The sequence below is a fragment of the Gadus macrocephalus genome, chromosome 8 (assembly GCF_031168955.1).
Source record: "Gadus macrocephalus chromosome 8, ASM3116895v1".
NCBI classification, from domain to species: Eukaryota; Metazoa; Chordata; class Actinopteri; order Gadiformes; family Gadidae; genus Gadus; species Gadus macrocephalus.
Window position 1 is genome coordinate 18706729 of NC_082389.1, and position 14289 is coordinate 18721017.

The 14289-nt window shown below is 40.9% G+C and overlaps 11 non-coding genes across 11 annotated transcripts; all 11 read right to left on the reverse strand.

Moving 5' to 3' along the window:
* Nucleotides 1–54: 54 nt before the first annotated feature.
* trnan-guu (transfer RNA asparagine (anticodon GUU)) lies at nt 55–128 on the reverse strand. The gene has a single exon. It is a non-coding gene; the product is annotated as a tRNA-Asn (tRNA).
* Nucleotides 129–734: 606 nt separating this feature from the next.
* trnan-guu (transfer RNA asparagine (anticodon GUU)) lies at nt 735–808 on the reverse strand. Its single transcript has one exon. It is a non-coding gene; the product is annotated as a tRNA-Asn (tRNA).
* Nucleotides 809–1422: 614 nt separating this feature from the next.
* On the reverse strand, nt 1423–1496 carry trnan-guu (transfer RNA asparagine (anticodon GUU)). Its single transcript has one exon. It is a non-coding gene; the product is annotated as a tRNA-Asn (tRNA).
* A 1982-nt stretch (nt 1497–3478) lies between these two features.
* trnan-guu (transfer RNA asparagine (anticodon GUU)) lies at nt 3479–3552 on the reverse strand. Its single transcript has one exon. It is a non-coding gene; the product is annotated as a tRNA-Asn (tRNA).
* A 606-nt stretch (nt 3553–4158) lies between these two features.
* Nucleotides 4159–4232, reverse strand: trnan-guu (transfer RNA asparagine (anticodon GUU)). The gene has a single exon. It is a non-coding gene; the product is annotated as a tRNA-Asn (tRNA).
* Nucleotides 4233–5518: 1286 nt separating this feature from the next.
* On the reverse strand, nt 5519–5592 carry trnan-guu (transfer RNA asparagine (anticodon GUU)). The gene has a single exon. It is a non-coding gene; the product is annotated as a tRNA-Asn (tRNA).
* A 612-nt stretch (nt 5593–6204) lies between these two features.
* trnan-guu (transfer RNA asparagine (anticodon GUU)) lies at nt 6205–6278 on the reverse strand. The gene has a single exon. It is a non-coding gene; the product is annotated as a tRNA-Asn (tRNA).
* A 606-nt stretch (nt 6279–6884) lies between these two features.
* Nucleotides 6885–6958, reverse strand: trnan-guu (transfer RNA asparagine (anticodon GUU)). Its single transcript has one exon. It is a non-coding gene; the product is annotated as a tRNA-Asn (tRNA).
* A 614-nt stretch (nt 6959–7572) lies between these two features.
* Nucleotides 7573–7646, reverse strand: trnan-guu (transfer RNA asparagine (anticodon GUU)). The gene has a single exon. It is a non-coding gene; the product is annotated as a tRNA-Asn (tRNA).
* Nucleotides 7647–8260: 614 nt separating this feature from the next.
* Nucleotides 8261–8334, reverse strand: trnan-guu (transfer RNA asparagine (anticodon GUU)). Its single transcript has one exon. It is a non-coding gene; the product is annotated as a tRNA-Asn (tRNA).
* Nucleotides 8335–11700: 3366 nt separating this feature from the next.
* Nucleotides 11701–11774, reverse strand: trnan-guu (transfer RNA asparagine (anticodon GUU)). The gene has a single exon. It is a non-coding gene; the product is annotated as a tRNA-Asn (tRNA).
* Nucleotides 11775–14289: the final 2515 nt, after the last annotated feature.

Here is a 14289-nt window from a genome sequence, read left to right on the forward strand (position 1 = left end):
CAAAGGTTTATGGTATGGGCTGATGCTTGACCTGGTGTTCAGTAAATATCAGCTCGTCCCTGGGTGGGCTTGAACCACCAACCTTTCGATTAACAGTCGAACGCGCTAACCAATTGCGCCACAGAGACCTATGTATAAAATCACATGTGTCTTGAAAAAAAAGTAATACACCCAAAAAAAACCTGTGCGTTAAATCACCTCGACATTGATGACTTCAAATGTTGATAGAAAGTAGCCGTATTTCATTCCCCACTGATAAATAACATATGATTTAAATTCTTGGGCCCCCTCCCATCAGTCCCTCCTGAATCAACTCCTTTCAACCCTTAACCTTATCTCTGAGCGTATGAATTCTCCTGGGTTCTGGAAAAGGGGGGAGCCCCCCTTAAGAACAAGCTTTCCTCTGCCTGTGGCCCCCTTAAATGTTAATTGGTAAAAAAAGATAGCAAAATATGGCTTTTAAGAAAAAAACTATTTCCATGTTATGATCGTAAGACAAGGTGAAATGGATCATATCTATGCTCCAATATACTTTCAATTCCGAGAAAGCACTTGAGCCAGCTAGCTCTTCTTCCAGGCACTCCGTACTCAAGTCAACGGAAGTAAATGGTTGGACAGGAAATGACAGAGCAGTTCTATCAAATCTACTCTTGGAAACAGAGTTGATTTTTTTCACTTAACAAAGGTTGATGGTATGCGCTGATGCTTGACCTGGTGTTCAGTAAATATCAGCTCGTCCCTGGGTGGGCTTGAACCACCAACCTTTCGATTAACAGTCGAACGCGCTAACCAATTGCGCCACAGAGACCTATGTATAAAATCACATGTGTCTTGAAAAAAAAGTAATACACCCAAAAAAAACCTGTGCGTTAAATCACCTCGACATTGATGACTTCAAATATTGATAGAAAGTAGCCGTATTTCATTCCCCACTGATAAATAACATATGATTTAAATTCTTGGGCCCCCTCCCATCAGTCCCTCCTGAATCATCTCCTTTCAACCTTTAACCTTATCTCTGAGCGTATGAATTCTCCTGGGTTCTGGAAAAGGGGAAAAGGGGGGAGCCCCCCTTAAGAACAAGCTTTCCTCTGCCTGTGGCCCCCTTAAATGTTAATTGGTAAAAAAAGATAGCAAAATATGGCTTTTAAGAAAAAAACTATTTCCATGTTATGATCGTAAGACAAGGTGAAATAGATCATATCTAAGCTCCAATATACTTTCAATTCCGAGAAAGCACTTGAGCCAGCTAGCTCTTCTTCCAGACACTCCGTACTCAAGTCAACGGATGTAATTGGTTGGACGGGGAATGACAGAGCAGTTCTATAATATCTACTCTTGGAAACACAGTTGATTTTTTTCACTTAACAAAGGTTTATGGTATGGGCTGATGCTTGACCTGGTGTTCAGTAAATATCAGCTCGTCCCTGGGTGGGCTTGAACCACCAACCTTTCGATTAACAGTCGAACGCGCTAACCAATTGCGCCACAGAGACCTATGTATAAAATCACATGTGTCTTGAAAAAAAAGTAATACACCCAAAAAAAACCTGTGCGTTAAATCACCTCGACATTGATGACTTCAAATATTGATAGAAAGTAGCCGTATTTCATTCCCCACTGATAAATAACATATGATTTAAATTCTTGGGCCCCCTCCCATCAGTCCCTCCTGAATCATCTCCTTTCAACCTTTAACCTTATCTCTGAGCGTATGAATTCTCCTGGGTTCTGGAAAAGGGGAAAAGGGGGGAGCCCCCCTTAAGAACAAGCTTTCCTCTGCCTGTGGCCCCCTTAAATGTTAATTGGTAAAAAAAGATAGCAAAATATGGCTTTTAAGAAAAAAACTATTTCCATGTTATGATCGTAAGACAAGGTGAAATAGATCATATCTAAGCTCCAATATACTTTCAATTCCGAGAAAGCACTTGAGCCAGCTAGCTCTTCTTCCAGACACTCCGTACTCAAGTCAACGGAAGTAAATGGTTGGACAGGAAATGACAGAGCAGTTCTATCAAATCTACTCTTGGAAACACAGTTGATTTTTTTCACTTAACAAAGGTTGATGGTATGCGCTGATGCTTGACCTGGTGATCAGTAAATATCAGCTCGTCCCTGGGTGGGCTTGAACCACCAACCTTTCGATTAACAGTCGATCGCGCTAACCAATTGCGCCACAGAGACCTATGTATTAAATCACATGTGTCTTGAAAAAAAAGTAATACACCCAAAAAAAACCTGTGCGTTAAATCACCTCGACATTGATGACTTCAAATGTTGATAGAAAGTAGCCGTATTTCATTCCCCACTGATAAATAACATATGATTTAAATTCTTGGGCCCCCTCCCATCAGTCCCTCCTGAATCATCTCCTTTCAACCTTTAACCTTATCTCTGAGCGTATGAATTCTCCTGGGTTCTGGAAAAGGGGAAAAGGGGGGAGCCCCCCTTAAGAACAAGCTTTCCTCTGCCTGTGGCCCCCTTAAATGTTAATTGGTAAAAAAAGATAGCAAAATATGGCTTTTAAGAAAAAAACTATTTCCATGTTATGATCGTAAGACAAGGTGAAATGGATCATATCTAAGCTCCAATATACTTTCAATTCCGAGAAAGCACTTGAGCCAGCTAGCTCTTCTTCCAGACACTCCGTACTCAAGTCAACGGATGTAATTGGTTGGACGGGGAATGACAGAGCAGTTCTATAAAATCTACTCTTGGAAACACAGTTGATTTTTTTCACTTAACAAAGGTTTATGGTATGGGCTGATGCTTGACCTGGTGTTCAGTAAAGATCAGCTCGTCCCTGGGTGGGCTTGAACCACCAACCTTTCGATTAACAGTCGAACACGCTAACCAATTGCGCCACAGAGACCTATGTATAAAAACACATGTGTCTTGAAAAAAAAGTAATACACCCAAAAAAAACCTGTGTGTTAAATCACCTCGACATTGATGACTTCAAATGTTGATAGAAAGTAGCCGTATTTCATTCCCCACTGATAAATAACATATGATTTAAATTCTTGGGCCCCCTCCCATCAGTCCCTCCTGAATCAACTCCTTTCAACCCTTAACCTTATCTCTGAGCGTATGAATTCTCCTGGGTTCTGGAAAAGGGGGGAGCCCCCCTTAAGAACAAGCTTTCCTCTGCCTGTGGCCCCCTTAAATGTTAATTGGTAAAAAAAGATAGCAAAATATGGCTTTTAAGAAAAAAACTATTTCCATGTTATGATCGTAAGACAAGGTGAAATGGATCATATCTAAGCTCCAATATACTTTCAATTCCGAGAAAGCACTTGAGCCAGCTAGCTCTTCTTCCAGACACTCCGTACTCAAGTCAACGGATGTAATTGGTTGGACGGGGAATGACAGAGCAGTTCTATAAAATCTACTCTTGGAAACACAGTTGATTTTTTTCACTTAACAAAGGTTTATAGTATAGGCTGATGCTTGACCTGGTGTTCAGTAAATATCAGCTCGTCCCTGGGTGGGCTTGAACCACCAACCTTTCGATTAACAGTCGAACGCGCTAACCAATTGCGCCACAGAGACCTATGTATAAAATCACATGTGTCTTGAAAAAAAAGTAATACACCCAAAAAAAACCTGTGCGTTAAATCACCTCGACATTGATGACTTCAAATGTTGATAGAAAGTAGCCGTATTTCATTCCCCACTGATAAATAACATATGATTTAAATTCTTGGGCCCCCTCCCATCAGTCCCTCCTGAATCAACTCCTTTCAACCCTTAACCTTATCTCTGAGCGTATGAATTCTCCTGGGTTCTGGAAAAGGGGGGAGCCCCCCTTAAGAACAAGCTTTCCTCTGCCTGTGGCCCCCTTAAATGTTAATTGGTAAAAAAAGATAGCAAAATATGGCTTTTAAGAAAAAAACTATTTCCATGTTATGATCGTAAGACAAGGTGAAATGGATCATATCTAAGCTCCAATATACTTTCAATTCCGAGAAAGCACTTGAGCCAGCTAGCTCTTCTTCCAGGCACTCCGTACTCAAGTCAACGGAAGTAAATGGTTGGACAGGAAATGACAGAGCAGTTCTATCAAATCTACTCTTGGAAACAGAGTTGATTTTTTTCACTTAATAAAGGTTGATGGTATGCGCTGATGCTTGACCTGGTGTTCAGTAAATATCAGCTCGTCCCTGGGTGGGCTTGAACCACCAACCTTTCGATTAACAGTCGAACGCGCTAACCAATTGCGCCACAGAGACCTATGTATAAAATCCCATGTGTCTTGAAAAAAAAGTAATACACCCAAAAAAAACCTGTGCGTTAAATCACCTCGACATTGATGACTTCAAATATTGATAGAAAGTAGCCGTATTTCATTCCCCACTGATAAATAACATATGATTTAAATTCTTGGGCCCCCTCCCATCAGTCCCTCCTGAATCAACTCCTTTCAACCCTTAACCTTATCTCTGAGCGTATGAATTCTCCTGGGTTCTGGAAAAGGGGAAAAGGGGGGAGCCCCACAAGCTTTCCTCTGCCTGTGGCCCCCTTAAATGTTGATTGGTAAAAAAAGATAGCAAAATATGGCTTTTAAGAAAAAAACTATTTCCATGTTATGATCGTAAGACAAGGTGAAATGGATCATATCTAAGCTCCAATATACTTTCAATTCCGAGAAAGCACTTGAGCCAGCTAGCTCTTCTTCCAGACACTCCGTACTCAAGTCAATGGATGTAATTGGTTGGACGGGGAATGACAGAGCAGTTCTATAAAATCTACTCTTGGAAACACAGTTGATTTTTTTCACTTAACAAAGGTTTATGGTATGGGCTGATGCTTGACCTGGTGTTCAGTAAAGATCAGCTCGTCCCTGGGTGGGCTTGAACCACCAACCTTTCGATTAACAGTCGAACACGCTAACCAAATGCGCCACAGAGACCTATGTAAAAAAACACATGTGTCTTGAAAAAAAAGTAATACACCCAAAAAAAACCTGTGCGTTAAATCACCTCGACATTGATGACTTCAAATGTTGATAGAAAGTAGCCGTATTTCATTCCCCACTGATAAATAACATATGATTTAAATTCTTGGGCCCCCTCCCATCAGTCCCTCCTGAATCAACTCCTTTCAACCCTTAACCTTATCTCTGAGCGTATGAATTCTCCTGGGTTCTGGAAAAGGGGAAAAGGGGGGAGCCCCACAAGCTTTCCTCTGCCTGTGGCCCCCTTAAATGTTAATTGGTAAAAAAAGATAGCAAAATATGGCTTTTAAGAAAAAAACTATTTCCATGTTATGATCGTAAGACAAGGTGAAATGGATCATATCTAAGCTCCAATATACTTTCAATTCCGAGAAAGCACTTGAGCCAGCTAGCTCTTCTTCCAGACACTCCGTACTCAAGTCAACGGATGTAATTGGTTGGACGGGGAATGACAGAGCAGTTCTATAAAATCTACTCTTGGAAACACAGTTGATTTTTTTCACTCAACAAAGGTTTATGGTATGGGCTGATGCTTGACCTGGTGTTCAGTAAATATCAGCTCGTCCCTGGGTGGGCTTGAACCACCAACCTTTCGATTAACAGTCGAACGCGCTAACCAATTGCGCCACAGAGACCTATGTATAAAATCACATGTGTCTTGAAAAAAAAGTAATACACCCAAAAAAAACCTGTGCGTTAAATCACCTCGACATTGATGACTTCAAATGTTGATAGAAAGTAGCCGTATTTCATTCCCCACTGATAAATAACATGATTTAAATTCTTGGGCCCCCTCCCATCAGTCCCTCCTGAATCAACTCCTTTCAACCCTTAACCTTATCTCTTAGCGTATGAATTCTCCTGGGTTCTGGAAAAGGGGAAAAGGGGGGAGCCCCCCTTAAGAACAAGCTTTCCTCTGCCTGTGGCCCCCTTAAATGTTAATTGGTAAAAAAAGATAGCAAAATATGGCTTTTAAGAAAAAAACTATTTCCATGTTATGATCGTAAGACAAGGTGAAATGGATCATATCTAAGCTCCAATATACTTTCAATTCCGAGAAAGCACTTGAGCCAGCTAGCTCTTCTTCCAGACACTCCGTACTCAAGTCAACGGATGTAATTGGTTGGACGGGGAATGACAGAGCAGTTCTATAAAATCTACTCTTGGAAACACAGTTGATTTTTTTCACTTAACAAAGGTTTATGGTATGGGCTGATGCTTGACCTGGTGTTCAGTAAATATCAGCTCGTCCCTGGGTGGGCTTGAACCACCAACCTTTCGATTAACAGTCGAACGCGCTAACCAATTGCGCCACAGAGACCTATGTATAAAATCACATGTGTCTTGAAAAAAAAGTAATACACCCAAAAAAAACCTGTGCGTTAAATCACCTCGACATTGATGACTTCAAATGTTGATAGAAAGTAGCCGTATTTCATTCCCCACTGATAAATAACATATGATTTAAATTCTTGGGCCCCCTCCCATCAGTCCCTCCTGAATCAACTCCTTTCAACCCTTAACCTTATCTCTGAGCGTATGAATTCTCCTGGGTTCTGGAAAAGGGGGGAGCCCCCCTTAAGAACAAGCTTTCCTCTGCCTGTGGCCCCCTTAAATGTTAATTGGTAAAAAAAGATAGCAAAATATGGCTTTTAAGAAAAAAACTATTTCCATGTTATGATCGTAAGACAAGGTGAAATGGATCATATCTAAGCTCCAATATACTTTCAATTCCGAGAAAGCACTTGAGCCAGCTAGCTCTTCTTCCAGGCACTCCGTACTCAAGTCAACGGAAGTAAATGGTTGGACAGGAAATGACAGAGCAGTTCTATCAAATCTACTCTTGGAAACAGAGTTGATTTTTTTCACTTAACAAAGGTTGATGGTATGCGCTGATGCTTGACCTGGTGTTCAGTAAATATCAGCTCGTCCCTGGGTGGGCTTGAACCACCAACCTTTCGATTAACAGTCGAACGCGCTAACCAATTGCGCCACAGAGACCTATGTATAAAATCACATGTGTCTTGAAAAAAAAGTAATACACCCAAAAAAAACCTGTGCGTTAAATCACCTCGACATTGATGACTTCAAATATTGATAGAAAGTAGCCGTATTTCATTCCCCACTGATAAATAACATATGATTTAAATTCTTGGGCCCCCTCCCATCAGTCCCTCCTGAATCATCTCCTTTCAACCTTTAACCTTATCTCTGAGCGTATGAATTCTCCTGGGTTCTGGAAAAGGGGAAAAGGGGGGAGCCCCCCTTAAGAACAAGCTTTCCTCTGCCTGTGGCCCCCTTAAATGTTAATTGGTAAAAAAAGATAGCAAAATATGGCTTTTAAGAAAAAAACTATTTCCATGTTATGATCGTAAGACAAGGTGAAATGGATCATATCTAAGCTCCAATATACTTTAAATTCCGAGAAAGCACTTGAGCCAGCTAGCTCTTCTTCCAGACACTCCGTACTCAAGTCAACGGATGTAATTGGTTGGACGGGGAATGACAGAGCAGTTCTATAATATCTACTCTTGGAAACACAGTTGATTTTTTTCACTTAACAAAGGTTTATGGTATGGGCTGATGCTTGACCTGGTGTTCAGTAAATATCAGCTCGTCCCTGGGTGGGCTTGAACCACCAACCTTTCGATTAACAGTCGAACGCGCTAACCAATTGCGCCACAGAGACCTATGTATAAAATCACATGTGTCTTGAAAAAAAAGTAATACACCCAAAAAAAACCTGTGCGTTAAATCACCTCGACATTGATGACTTCAAATATTGATAGAAAGTAGCCGTATTTCATTCCCCACTGATAAATAACATATGATTTAAATTCTTGGGCCCCCTCCCATCAGTCCCTCCTGAATCATCTCCTTTCAACCTTTAACCTTATCTCTGAGCGTATGAATTCTCCTGGGTTCTGGAAAAGGGGAAAAGGGGGGAGCCCCCCTTAAGAACAAGCTTTCCTCTGCCTGTGGCCCCCTTAAATGTTAATTGGTAAAAAAAGATAGCAAAATATGGCTTTTAAGAAAAAAACTATTTCCATGTTATGATCGTAAGACAAGGTGAAATGGATCATATCTAAGCTCCAATATACTTTAAATTCCGAGAAAGCACTTGAGCCAGCTAGCTCTTCTTCCAGACACTCCGTACTCAAGTCAACGGATGTAATTGGTTGGACGGGGAATGACAGAGCAGTTCTATAATATCTACTCTTGGAAACACAGTTGATTTTTTTCACTTAACAAAGGTTTATGGTATGGGCTGATGCTTGACCTGGTGTTCAGTAAATATCAGCTCGTCCCTGGGTGGGCTTGAACCACCAACCTTTCGATTAACAGTCGAACGCGCTAACCAATTGCGCCACAGAGACCTATGTATAAAATCACATGTGTCTTGAAAAAAAAGTAATACACCCAAAAAAAACCTGTGCGTTAAATCACCTCGACATTGATGACTTCAAATATTGATAGAAAGTAGCCGTATTTCATTCCCCACTGATAAATAACATATGATTTAAATTCTTGGGCCCCCTCCCATCAGTCCCTCCTGAATCATCTCCTTTCAACCTTTAACCTTATCTCTGAGCGTATGAATTCTCCTGGGTTCTGGAAAAGGGGAAAAGGGGGGAGCCCCCCTTAAGAACAAGCTTTCCTCTGCCTGTGGCCCCCTTAAATGTTAATTGGTAAAAAAAGATAGCAAAATATGGCTTTTAAGAAAAAAACTATTTCCATGTTATGATCGTAAGACAAGGTGAAATAGATCATATCTAAGCTCCAATATACTTTCAATTCCGAGAAAGCACTTGAGCCAGCTAGCTCTTCTTCCAGGCACTCCGTACTCAAGTCAACGGAAGTAAATGGTTGGACAGGAAATGACAGAGCAGTTCTATCAAATCTACTCTTGGAAACAGAGTTGATTTTTTTCACTTAACAAAGGTTGATGGTATGCGCTGATGCTTGACCTGGTGTTCAGTAAATATCAGCTCGTCCCTGGGTGGGCTTGAACCACCAACCTTTCGGTTAACAGTCGAACGCGATAACCAATTGCGCCACAGAGACCTATGTATAAAATCACATGTGTCTTGAAAAAAAAGTAATACACCCAAAAAAAACCTGTGCGTTAAATCACCTCGACATTGATGACTTCAAATATTGATAGAAAGTAGCCGTATTTCATTCCCCACTGATAAATAACATATGATTTAAATTCTTGGGCCCCCTCCCATCAGTCCCTCCTGAATCATCTCCTTTCAACCTTTAACCTTATCTCTGAGCGTATGAATTCTCCTGGGTTCTGGAAAAGGGGAAAAGGGGGGAGCCCCCCTTAAGAACAAGCTTTCCTCTGCCTGTGGCCCCCTTAAATGTTAATTGGTAAAAAAAGATAGCAAAATATGGCTTTTAAGAAAAAAACTATTTCCATGTTATGATCGTAAGACAAGGTGAAATAGATCATATCTAAGCTCCAATATACTTTCAATTCCGAGAAAGCACTTGAGCCAGCTAGCTCTTCTTCCAGACACTCCGTACTCAAGTCAACGGAAGTAAATGGTTGGACAGGAAATGACAGAGCAGTTCTATCAAATCTACTCTTGGAAACACAGTTGATTTTTTTCACTTAACAAAGGTTGATGGTATGCGCTGATGCTTGACCTGGTGTTCAGTAAATATCAGCTCGTCCCTGGGTGGGCTTGAAACACCAACCTTTCGATTAACAGTCGAACGCGCTAACCAATTGCGCCACAGAGACCTATGTATTAAATCACATGTGTCTTGAAAAAAAAGTAATACACCCAAAAAAAACCTGTGCGTTAAATCACCTCGACATTGATGACTTCAAATGTTGATAGAAAGTAGCCGTATTTCATTCCCCACTGATAAATAACATATGATTTAAATTCTTGGGCCCCCTCCCATCAGTCCCTCCTGAATCAACTCCTTTCAACCCTTAACCTTATCTCTGAGCGTATGAATTCTCCTGGGTTCTGGAAAAGGGGAAAAGGGGGAAGCCCCCCTTAAGAACAAGCTTTCCTCTGCCTGTGGCCCCCTTAAATGTTAATTGGTAAAAAAAGATAGCAAAATATGGCTTTTAAGAAAAAAACTATTTCCATGTTATGATCGTAAGACAAGGTGAAATAGATCATATCTAAGCTCCAATATACTTTCAATTCCGAGAAAGCAGTTGAGCCAGCTAGCTCTTCTTCCAGACACTCCGTACTCAAGTCAACGGAAGTAAATGGTTGGACAGGAAATGGCAGAGCAGTTCTATCAAATCTACTCTTGGAAACACAGTTGATTTTTTTCACTTAACAAAGGTTGATGGTATGCGCTGATGCTTGACCTGGTGTTCAGTAAATATCAGCTCGTCCCTGGGTGGGCTTGAACCACCAACCTTTCGATTAACAGTCGAACGCGCTAACCAATTGCTCCACAGAGACCTCTGTATTAAATCACATGTGTCTTGAAAAAAAAGTAATACACCCAAAAAAAACCTGTGCGTTAAATCACCTCGACATTGATGACTTCAAATATTGATAGAAAGTAGCCGTATTTCATTCCCCACTGATAAATAACATATGATTTAAATTCTTGGGCCCCCTCCCATCAGTCCCTCCTGAATCATCTCCTTTCAACCTTTAACCTTATCTCTGAGCGTATGAATTCTCCTGGGTTCTGGAAAAGGGGAAAAGGGGGGAGACCCCCTTAAGAACAAGCTTTCCTCTGCCTGTGGCCCCCTTAAATGTTAATTGGTAAAAAAAGACAGCAAAATATGGCTTTTAAGAAAAAAACTATTTCCATGTTATGATCGTAAGACAAGGTGAAATGGATCATATCTAAGCTCCAATATACTTTCAATTCCGAGAAAGCACTTGAGCCAGCTAGCTCTTCTTCCAGACACTCCGTACTCAAGTCAACGGATGTAATTGGTTGGACGGGGAATGACAGAGCAGTTCTATAATATCTACTCTTGGAAACACAGTTGATTTTTTTCACTTAACAAAGGTTTATGGTATGGGCTGATGCTTGACCTGGTGTTCAGTAAATATCAGCTCGTCCCTGGGTGGGCGTGAACCACCAACCTTTCGAATAACAGTCGAACGCGCTAACCAATTGCGCCACAGAGACCTATGTATAAAATCACATGTGTCTTGAAAAAAAAGTAATACACCCAAAAAAAACCTGTGCGTTAAATCACCTCGACATTGATGACTTCAAATATTGATAGAAAGTAGCCGTATTTCATTCCCCACTGATAAATAACATATGATTTAAATTCTTGGGCCCCCTCCCATCAGTCCCTCCTGAATCATCTCCTTTCAACCTTTAACCTTATCTCTGAGCGTATGAATTCTCCTGGGTTCTGGAAAAGGGGAAAAGGGGGGAGCCCCCCTTAAGAACAAGCTTTCCTCTGCCTGTGGCCCCCTTAAATGTTAATTGGTAAAAAAAGACAGCAAAATATGGCTTTTAAGAAAAAAACTATTTCCATGTTATGATCGTAAGACAAGGTGAAATGGATCATATCTAAGCTCCAATATACTTTCAATTCCGAGAAAGCACTTGAGCCAGCTAGCTCTTCTTCCAGACACTCCGTACTCAAGTCAACGGATGTAATTGGTTGGACGGGGAATGACAGAGCAGTTCTATAATATCTACTCTTGGAAACACAGTTGATTTTTTTCACTTAACAAAGGTTGATGGTATGCGCTGATGCTTGACCTGGTGTTCAGTAAATATCAGCTCGTCCCTGGGTGGGCTTGAACCACCAACCTTTCGATTAACAGTCGAACGCGCTAACCAATTGCGCCACAGAGACCTCTGTATTAAATCACATGTGTCTTGAAAAAAAAGTAATACACCCAAAAAAAACCTGTGCGTTAAATCACCTCGACATTGATGACTTCAAATATTGATAGAAAGTAGCCGTATTTCATTCCCCACTGATAAATAACATATGATTTAAATTCTTGGGCCCCCTCCCATCAGTCCCTCCTGAATCATCTCCTTTCAACCTTTAACCTTATCTCTGAGCGTATGAATTCTCCTGGGTTCTGGAAAAGGGGAAAAGGGGGGAGACCCCCTTAAGAACAAGCTTTCCTCTGCCTGTGGCCCCCTTAAATGTTAATTGGTAAAAAAAGACAGCAAAATATGGCTTTTAAGAAAAAAACTATTTCCATGTTATGATCGTAAGACAAGGTGAAATGGATCATATCTAAGCTCCAATATACTTTCAATTCCGAGAAAGCACTTGAGCCAGCTAGCTCTTCTTCCAGACACTCCGTACTCAAGTCAACGGATGTAATTGGTTGGACGGGGAATGACAGAGCAGTTCTATAATATCTACTCTTGGAAACACAGTTGATTTTTTTCACTTAACAAAGGTTTATGGTATGGGCTGATGCTTGACCTGGTGTTCAGTAAATATCAGCTCGTCCCTGGGTGGGCGTGAACCACCAACCTTTCGAATAACAGTCGAACGCGCTAACCAATTGCGCCACAGAGACCTATGTATAAAATCACATGTGTCTTGAAAAAAAAGTAATACACCCAAAAAAAACCTGTGCGTTAAATCACCTCGACATTGATGACTTCAAATATTGATAGAAAGTAGCCGTATTTCATTCCCCACTGATAAATAACATATGATTTAAATTCTTGGGCCCCCTCCCATCAGTCCCTCCTGAATCATCTCCTTTCAACCTTTAACCTTATCTCTGAGCGTATGAATTCTCCTGGGTTCTGGAAAAGGGGAAAAGGGGGGAGCCCCCCTTAAGAACAAGCTTTCCTCTGCCTGTGGCCCCCTTAAATGTTAATTGGTAAAAAAAGACAGCAAAATATGGCTTTTAAGAAAAAAACTATTTCCATGTTATGATCGTAAGACAAGGTGAAATGGATCATATCTAAGCTCCAATATACTTTCAATTCCGAGAAAGCACTTGAGCCAGCTAGCTCTTCTTCCAGACACTCCGTACTCAAGTCAACGGATGTAATTGGTTGGACGGGGAATGACAGAGCAGTTCTATAATATCTACTCTTGGAAACACAGTTGATTTTTTTCACTTAACAAAGGTTTATGGTATGGGCTGATGCTTGACCTGGTGTTCAGTAAATATCAGCTCGTCCCTGGGTGGGCGTGAACCACCAACCTTTCGAATAACAGTCGAACGCGCTAACCAATTGCGCCACAGAGACCTATGTAAAAAATCACATGTGTCTTGAAAAAAAAGTAATACACCCAAAAAAAACCTGTGCGTTAAATCACCTCGACATTGATGACTTCAAATATTGATAGAAAGTAGCCGTATTTCATTCCCCACTGATAAATAACATATGATTTAAATTCTTGGGCCCCCTCCCATCAGTCCCTCCTGAATCATCTCCTTTCAACCTTTAACCTTATCTCTGAGCGTATGAATTCTCCTGGGTTCTGGAAAAGGGGAAAAGGGGGGAGCCCCCCTTAAGAACAAGCTTTCCTCTGCCTGTGGCCCCCTTAAATGTTAATTGGTAAAAAAAGATAGCAAAATATGGCTTTTAAGAAAAAAACTATTTCCATGTTATGATCGTAAGACAAGGTGAAATAGATCATATCTAAGCTCCAATATACTTTCAATTCCGAGAAAGCACTTGAGCCAGCTAGCTCTTCTTCCAGACACTCCGTACTCAAGTCAACGGAAGTAAATGGTTGGACAGGAAATGACAGAGCAGTTCTATAATATCTACTCTTGGAAACACAGTTGATTTTTTTCACTTAACAAAGGTTGATGGTATGCGCTGATGCTTGACCTGGTGTTCAGTAAATATCAGCTCGTCCCTGGGTGGGCTTGAACCACCAACCTTTTGATTAACAGTCGAACACGCTAACCAATTGCGCCACAGAGACCTATGTATAAAATCACATGTGTCTTGAAAAAAAAGTAATACACCCAAAAAAAACCTGTGCGTTAAATCACCTCGACATTGATGACTTCAAATGTTGATAGAAAGTAGCCGTATTTCATTCCCCACTGATAAATAACATGATTTAAATTCTTGGGCCCCCTCCCATCAGTCCCTCCTGAATCAACTCCTTTCAACCCTTAACCTTATCTCTTAGCGTATGAATTCTCCTGGGTTCTGGAAAAGGGGAAAAGGGGGGAGCCCCCCTTAAGAACAAGCTTTCCTCTGCCTGTGGCCCCCTTAAATGTTAATTGGTAAAAAAAGATAGCAAAATATGGCTTTTAAGAAAAAAACTATTTCCATGTTATGATCGTAAGACAAGGTGAAATGGATCATATCTAAGCTCCAATATACTTTCAATTCCGAGAAAGCACTTGAGCCAGCTAGCTCTTCTT